Here is an 8,663-nt window from a genome sequence, read left to right as displayed (position 1 = left end):
AGTACTAGCCTTGAGTGATAGAGTACTAGCCTTGAGTGAAAAAGTCAAGCAAGAGCTCACGCTGAGTTCAAGCTCTAGTATTGACACAAACACACACACACACACACACACACACACACACACACACACACACACACACCACACAAATAAATAAATAACCAAAATGTAACAAAGGAGAAAAATCTATAGTAAACAAATTTATGGAAAAATGAGTAATCATGAAAACCACTCAGACTGCATCTATTTGCCATCTATCTTCCCATTACTCCAACTACTACATTGCTATACAAATTGTTAAAAGTCTGTGAGTAATTATGGATGATACCTTCAATTTGCTGTCATATTTGTTTCACCGTGGAGGTACACTGTTGAGGTACACAGCTTTTTCAGTTGGTTGCATTACAAGCACTTTCTTGCCAATCCAAGCATTTCCTAAGCCATTTAAAAACATTTCATCACTTCCCTGTCTCATGACACTACACTTACTTCGAAGTTTTCTCCATGCTTGAATAAAACTACAAAGAAATTGGCTACAAATTTCAGTTTACATCAGTATGTGTTCTCAAAACCCTTGAATGGTTCATGAACACTAGATATGTATTTTCAAGTTAGTTTGCAAACGTCATACTGCTAGCAATTACAAAATAAGAATGTCCATGGTATACAACCCTCATTGACCTCAAAAGCCCTGCAAACCCTAACAGTAAAACTTGTCAGCATGAGAAATGGTTCACTACTATTATTTTAACCATCATTTATTCATTTACTAATGAAAGTGTGCAATTTTCTGTCAGCAATATATATTCTCTGACCAGAGAATTAATCTGCTTATAGTCTTTGGTCATTTGTCAATTAAAATTTTTATTTTGTAGTAATGTTTATAGGCTCTTAATAGGTTTAAGAATATTGTCTTTTTGTCATATCTCCTGCATGTAATTTTCTACTTTGTGTCCTGCTTCGTAATTTTGATTATGATATTTTCTGACACACAGGCTTTTTATACTTCTAGGCAATCAAACCTCTCTTTCCCTTTCTACTGGCTTTCATTACTTTTGTAGTTGACGTTTATTGTTTTTGCCTGCTGAACATTCATTCCTGTTTCTTCTGATGAAGACAGACCTTTGAGACCAGTAAAAAAAATATTCTAGTATGTATTTTCTAAGGCTGGCCTTATACCCACACATTCTGGTAAAAAATAAGACATATAACCCAGGCTGGCCAATCATAGGGCTTTACCTTGTTTAGAAAAACCATATGACTCTAACTGGACCAATCAGCACTTTATCATTCACTCTGCAGTAAGAAGAAATTGACAAGTCACAATGAATATGTAAAGTTGGGGATTTTTACCAACCTATTCTTGGAGTCAGGGATCCAATAAATTCCCTTTTTAAGCAAGTTATAGGTAAGTTTCTGATCCTTATATCTCAATGACTACAGTTCTTTCAAATAAAATTCTTCTGGTGTCCTAAGGGCCCCAAATGATCTGCAGCTTTATTAATGCGCTCCTCTTCTCCAGCCACTACAATTTCCTCACACATACCAGCCAGCTTTCTCCCCTTAAAGTTTTCCATTAACCCTTCTAGAATTCTCTTTCTCCAATGAAACATATGGCTGCTTTGCTCACATCTTTGGAATCTGCCTAAGTTCTCAGTAAGGTTTTCTTTCCTAATGCTGCAAACCGTGGACAGATCTGCCCTTCTTATGAGCTCTACATTGTTTCTTTCCTATATCCTTATATACTTGACATTCATTTAGCTCCTCTAAAAAGCTATTGAAAAGCTTTTCCTGTTCCATGAGGGAAAGGCAAGACAAAGACCAAGCACCAGAGATGTGCCTCGCAGCACATAGAAGGAACTCATTAAACATTTGTATAAAGAAATTCTGTTGAGTATGTTGTTTGGGGAACTCTTTGGGAAATTCCCATTCATGACACTGATGCATACCTGACTAGAATTCTTCTGTTTCCTTTTTGGGGGGACAAAAAATATAAAGGAGCAATAAATTAAACTGGGGCTATTATGCAAGTTAACAGAAGCCTCTGTTCCTTGTCCCAGAAAACAAATAACAGAAAAATGGGACAGCAAATAATATCTTCAGATTATTGTGAGAATTTCCTATTGATTCAGAAATTGTGTCTGTTTCTTATTTGATACAAAGAGAGGGAGGATGGGGATATGTTGATTGATCCTGCCTCAAACAAAGAAAAACTGTATTTTGATGTTATTGAGTTCCATCTATTTTTAGCTAAAGATAGATAATGACCAATCAGGAGTTGTTACATATGATTGGCCAGACTATCCTCCAAAGACAAAGATGATTCTAGAGCTGAAAATGGCAAGAATGTTAACTTTCCTTTGTATCCCAGCCTCCTTATAAATTAGGCAAGCTGCCATTCCTTTGGAGCTGTCAACTTCAGCATAGAGCCCCAAGGTCTTCATGGAGCAAGAGAAGAGAGAGATTGCTGTGAGTCAGACTTTGGAGAAACTGTGTATGGAAAACACCCATATTTCACTGGCCACAACTCTCAACTGACCGGCCTCCAACTCCCACATCACATAGTTTGGCTAAGTACCAAGATGGAAAAAAAGAAATGCATCTGAGGAATACCTAGCACTGCTTCTATTCTTTTTTTTTAATTGTGAAAATACTGTACAGAGGGGTTACAATTACATGGGCAAGACAGTGAGCACATTTCTTATCAAGCATTGTAGCCTCCTCCTTTGTTTACCCTTCCCATCCCTTCCCATCCTCCCTCCCCCCCACACCTAATCCACCCCCCCCAACCAAGTTGTAAAGTTCGTTTTCGACATGACAACTTGTACTTCTCATTGTTGCAACAGGTCCACCTGTATCCTTATTTAAACGACTTGTTTTTCCCCTTCCCCTCCACAAATTATACCGACATTAAATACAGTGAAAGCAGGGGTTATACTGTGGGGGAGGGACATACAAAGCAACAAAGAAATAATCTTATAATTGCATTAGAAACAAATGCATGAAAGAAAAAAAGCATTTAAAATACATATCTTAGGGTTCGTTTTCCTAACATCACCTTATCTGACCTTTTCTGCTTGACTCATACATATATTAGATATTGCAAGTAAGGGAAATCATGGGACCTATGTTTCTTTGGGTTTGGCTTACTTCACTGAGGATCGCAGAGCATTTTTCATGCTTCTATTCTTTTTGAGACACTGCTAGATGCTAGACTCCAGCCTTCTATTTAATTCTCCCAAGATGATGTAAACCTCATCAACTTAGGGAAGAATGTCACTTGAATATCTTGGGGGACCAAAGCAACTCCATGGTAGACAGCAGGTTTAACCACAGGGTATGAAAACCAGATGTTGCTTTGCATCATCTTTGAAAAGAACTTGAAAATGTGGCAGAATAAACCTTTGCCTGGCCTCTATCCTTAGAACTGATGTTTCCTTTGTTAATCAAAAGAAAACCTGAGACAGGGGAAGGGAATATATCTTATTTTTCTAAGTCCTAAAATGTACAGCTTTTGAATTTCACCTTTTCTTTTTATTTTCTTCATTCTTGACATGCGATGTCATTTTTCATCTACATGTTTACTATACCTTGGGATGTTACTAAACCTTGGGATTTTGTAGAAGCATTTGCGTGAGAAGCTATCAAACCCATGTGAACACCAATTAATAACTAACACGTCCAGATCCTTTCACTCAGAGTTTACTTCTTTAACACATACTTTACTTTTATATAAAAATCTATGCTGTCTCATTAGTTTGCTTTCCTAGTGCCACTGACTTAATTACTGTAGTTTAACAACCTGTGAGGGTATCTAATTAAGCAAATTCGATGTCTACACTCTTTATTTTCATATGTTCTTGATATCACTTATTGTTTACTGTCTCTTATAAACCTTAAAATGGGTTCATCATATTTTTCCCTATAGACAGCCTTTCATTTCCAGTTCTACCTCTCTTAAGATCCAGGAAAATGGAACCAATGTACCAGGACCATGTGTAATTCGGTGACTGGGCGGAAGAAAACATAAGTTTTCAATGGAGCTTGTTACCAAGTTCCAGAGAACAACATTTCTGTTCATCTCTGGCCTCCTGACAAAGCTAGACTACATTTTGAATAGCAATCAGTTTCCTAATATTCTGTTCCAAAGCCTTTCATAACTGCCTCAGCCTCCACTGCCATCAATCTCTTGTCTGAGTCATGTGGTTCTGCCTAGTCAGGAGGCAAAAGCTAGGTAAATGTCAGTATGTTTTGAGTGATCATCCTTTTTCAGCCACCTTCCACTTTGTAAACAAGTGCTGAAGGGCTCAACAGAGCTAGTCCACAGGCTTCTTTATCTGCAGAGCCCAAGACACAGCAATGCAGCATTTGGTTATCAAATATTTCCTGCTGCCACAGTGTCAGTCTGAACTATTCCTGAAGCAAACTAAAATGTCTTTTGCTTCTATTTCACCTGATACCAGATGTTGGCAGCTTAGTCTACTCGTTAGCAACCTAGTCTGGCAAAGACAGAGATACTAGTTCCTCTTAAAGAATCCAAACCAGCAGAAGGCAAAATTTTTTTTTGCTTATTTTTGTTTTGGGGATCAGAAAAGCATAATAAATATGGGCAGAAAATGTACAAATAAGTAATGTAAAATAACAATCTATATAGTTCTAGCCATTCAATCTTGATATCAATGAGACAGATGCTATTATTATCCCTGACTTTATACATGAGCAATTCAAGTGCCAAGAGAGTAGTAATTTTCACAAGGCCACACATCTAGCAAACAGCTAAAGGTTACTATCCTAGAAGCTGTATATATATATATATATATATATATATATATATATTAGGAATTTGCAGATTTGGGCTGGCATTAGAATCACCTAAAGATCCTGCTAAATCAGAGCTCCTGAATTTCAACCTAGAAGTTTCTCATCTAAGACACTGTCAGTGAGAACCACTTCTTACAACCTTCAGGTTGTTGCTACTGTTGCTGCTGCTTCCCTGGGGACCACACTTTGAGAACTAGGGTGTTACACTGACACGACTGGAAACTATGTTCCAATGAAGTCAAAGAAAAAACAGCAGAATTTATAAGATTATTTCTTTGTAGCTTTGTATGTCCCTCCCCCACAGTATAACCCCTGCTTTCACTATATTTGATGTCAGTATAACTTGTAGAGGAGATGGGGAAAAACAAGTCGTTTAAGGATACAGGTGGACCTGTTGCAACAATGAGAAGTACAAGTTGTCATGTTGAAAAGGAGCTTTACAATGTTGGTGCGGGGGTGGGGGGGAAGCAGGGAGGATTGTGGGGGGGAAGGCGGGGAGGATTGAGTGGGGGGGTGGAGGGGGAGGCTGGGAAGGGATGTGAAGGGTAAACAAAGGAGGGGGCTGCAATGCTTGCTAAGAAATGTACGCATTAACCTGCCCATGTAATTGTAACCCCTCTGTACAGTGTGTTCACACACACACACACACACACACACACACACACAAAAACCAGCAGACCTAGAGAATGTGGAATCCATGAAGTAATTCTCAATTCCTTAGGTCAATATATATGATCTTCTAGTCCCTCAAGCTGGCATTGCCAGTAAGGTATTAGCATTCTCTTATTTCTGTTAGATGTGTAGGCAGCTATCCATATATCAGAGTATCATGGCACTGGTTGGAGCATCAAAAAAAACTCACCACAAAATCCACAGGTTTAAATCTCAGCCTTGTATGTGGTTTACTGTATCAGTTGTCACATCAATAAAATAGTGATAATTTTGAGCCAGGCACTGGTGGCTCATGCCTGTAATGCTAACTACTGAGGAGGCTTGGATCTGAGGGTCACAGTTTGAAGCCAGCCCAGGTAGGAAAGTCCATAAGACTCTATTTCAAATTAGCATGTCCCTCACCCCCCCCACACACAAAAAGCAGTCAGAAGTGAAGTGTGGTAGAGAACCAGACTAGAGCATAAAAAACTAATGGACAGGACCCAGGCTTTGAGTTCAAGCCTCAGTACTGGCAGAAACAAATCAAAAAGTAGTGATAATTTTTTGCCACTTAGGATTTTAATAAAGGTATATTTGGTATACACAAATATGAGCACTTACATTGCCTGGTATGTGCAAACAGTACTTTTTTTGTTTTTTGTTTTATTTTGTTATTGGTCATGGGGCTTAAACTCTGAACCTGGGTGCTATCCCTAAGCTCTTCAGTTCAAGATGAGCATTCTACCACTTGGGCCACAGCACCATTTCTGGTTTTCTGGTAGTTAATTGGAGATAAGAGTCTCATGGACTTTCTTGCCCAGGCTGGCTTTGAACCATGATCCTCAAATCTCAGCCTCCTGAGTAGCTAGGATTACAGGCGTGAGCCTCCAGTACTGGGCAGTAGTGGTTATTTTTATGAGGAAAGGATACATTTTCCTTTTAGAAACTAGCAATGGAATTTAACTTTGAAAAGCTACCACAAAAAGTTTTGCCAGGATCCTACCAGGTACCAAATTTACTTTATAGCTTTAAACTATGGCAAATGTAAAAAAATAATAAAAAGCCATGTCTATTCAAGATCTGCTGCCATCCATCCCATCGAGGGGAGAGGAATTAAATGATTCATCTCAAGGGCAATCTTGGCCAGCACAGACGAAACCTGAATTAGAAAAATGGAAGATGCCAGGAAGGGCACAGCCATCTACCTCATGTGGACCTGTGCATGAGGAATGGGAAGCAATGTCACGAAATAATCTCACTGTTATAAATGGAACGTCCCTTCAATAAATGATTAAGGTCTCTTTACCAGTTCTTCCATTTCTTCAATAAATACATACTGAACTCCTGTTCTGGAGACACAAGGATAAAATAAATAATAACAGGTAAAACTCCTTCTCTTGGAGTAGGGGAAAGTGCTGTGAAGACAGGGGGAAACAGATAGGCAAACCCAGGCAGTAAAGACCTGAAAGAAATGAAGACACCATCCACTTGAAAGTAGAGCATCTCAAAAATGGACCCCAAAGTGCGCCAGGGCCTAGAGGTTAGCTCATGCCCAACCTCAGAGCTTCCATTATCAGTGAAAGTTTGGAGCAAGGCCAGGCCTCACTCAGCCATCTTCCTTTGGCTGTAAGTAGATAAGAGACATGAGCCAATTTTGAGAGTTGAACTAATGTATTCAAACTGTCATCTCTAATTTGGAATCAGCATATAGATGTAGAAAGATAAAGAATCAAGAATGAAAATCCAAGAGAAAGAGCTGGGGAGACATCAAAGTAGAAATGGATACAGATTCTCTTGGCCATTATTTTCCTCATGACCTTAGGAGGTCATTTACTAAGTATAAAGATCTTGCCCCCAGTTAACTTGGTTTGTCCCGACCTGCAGGACGTCAATGAGGGCAGTGAACCTAAGCGAGAAGGAATGAAGGGACAAGAGACACGAAGAATGACAGCAAGACAGGGATTCTGATCAAGCTGCTACTGCTGCTATATTTTATTTTTCACACAGCTGTATTTATATGCTTGGAATAAGGAAGCTTTTTCATTGGCCGAAGCAGCTGTAGGATGTTTGCTTAGGGCAAGGTGAAAAGGTGGTCTTTAGCAGCTGCAGGGTGTTTACTTAGGGTGTGGTGAAAAGGTGGGATTCTGTAAACTCCGCCTCAGGTTGTTCCAGTGAGATAGTTAAGCCTATCAAGTTTGAGAGACTTAACTTTTGGCTCCCAACATTGGTTCAATCTTCTCCACTCTAGCCACACATCAGAATCAATAGTGAGCCCCACCCAAATCGAAATGAAGGGACATTTTACAAAATAACTATCCAGAACTCTACCAAGGTGCCAAGATATATACTGACAAACATTTCTACCTTAAAGAAGTCTGACAAGATGCACAACTTGATGCAATGTGGAGTCTGAAAAGAATATTCATGGAACAAGAGGAAAGATCTGAATGAAGTCTATAACACACATATCAATTCATTTACTGATTTTCATCATGATACTGTTGTTATATAAGCTATCAACATTTGGGGAAGCATCATGAGTCATACTCTTTTGCATCCTTTTTGAAACTCTAATTTCTAAATAAAATGAAAACAAATATCCCTCATCATTGCCTAGGCCACAACCCAGATCTGCACATCATCATCCTGGGGACCAGGCCCAGCTGTATGTACTTCTACAAAGCAGTCTAGATAATTCAAACTTCTCTAGAAGAATCTAGGTCTCCCTCTTGGAAGAAAACATCCCTAGGAGAGTTAACTGTTCCAGAAATGTTTCCATCACCCCCTTGAGAAAAGCAAAGAGTACAGAAAGCATCTAAAAATCACCTCTAGCCTCAAATAAGGGAGAACTTCCACTCTCAGCTGCTGGGTTGCTCCTTTTGGGCACATTTTTATCTATTCCCCCACAGTAGAATGTCCCCTCCCTGTGGAAGTTGGCAAACACTAAGAACCAATCTTTTCCAGCAAATACAGTGCTAAGAAAATGAAGCTTACTCTGCTTTGATTAATCAGAAGGCAGCAGAAGTCTGACCACGCACTAGATGATACAAGAAGAAAAGTTAGGTTAAAAAAAAAAAAGCAAAGGGGGAAATCACAGAAGGTTAAACATCATAAAAAGATCTCTGGATTCTCACTCCATCTTGGTGGTGGCAAAAAAAAAAAAACCTCCTGCTTATTTGCATATAAATGCTGGG

This window comes from Dipodomys ordii, unplaced genomic scaffold (genome assembly GCF_000151885.1).
Source record: "Dipodomys ordii isolate 6190 unplaced genomic scaffold, Dord_2.0 Scaffold13, whole genome shotgun sequence".
Classification (NCBI taxonomy): Eukaryota; Metazoa; Chordata; class Mammalia; order Rodentia; family Heteromyidae; genus Dipodomys; species Dipodomys ordii.
Note: the sequence above shows the minus strand (reverse complement) of the source record.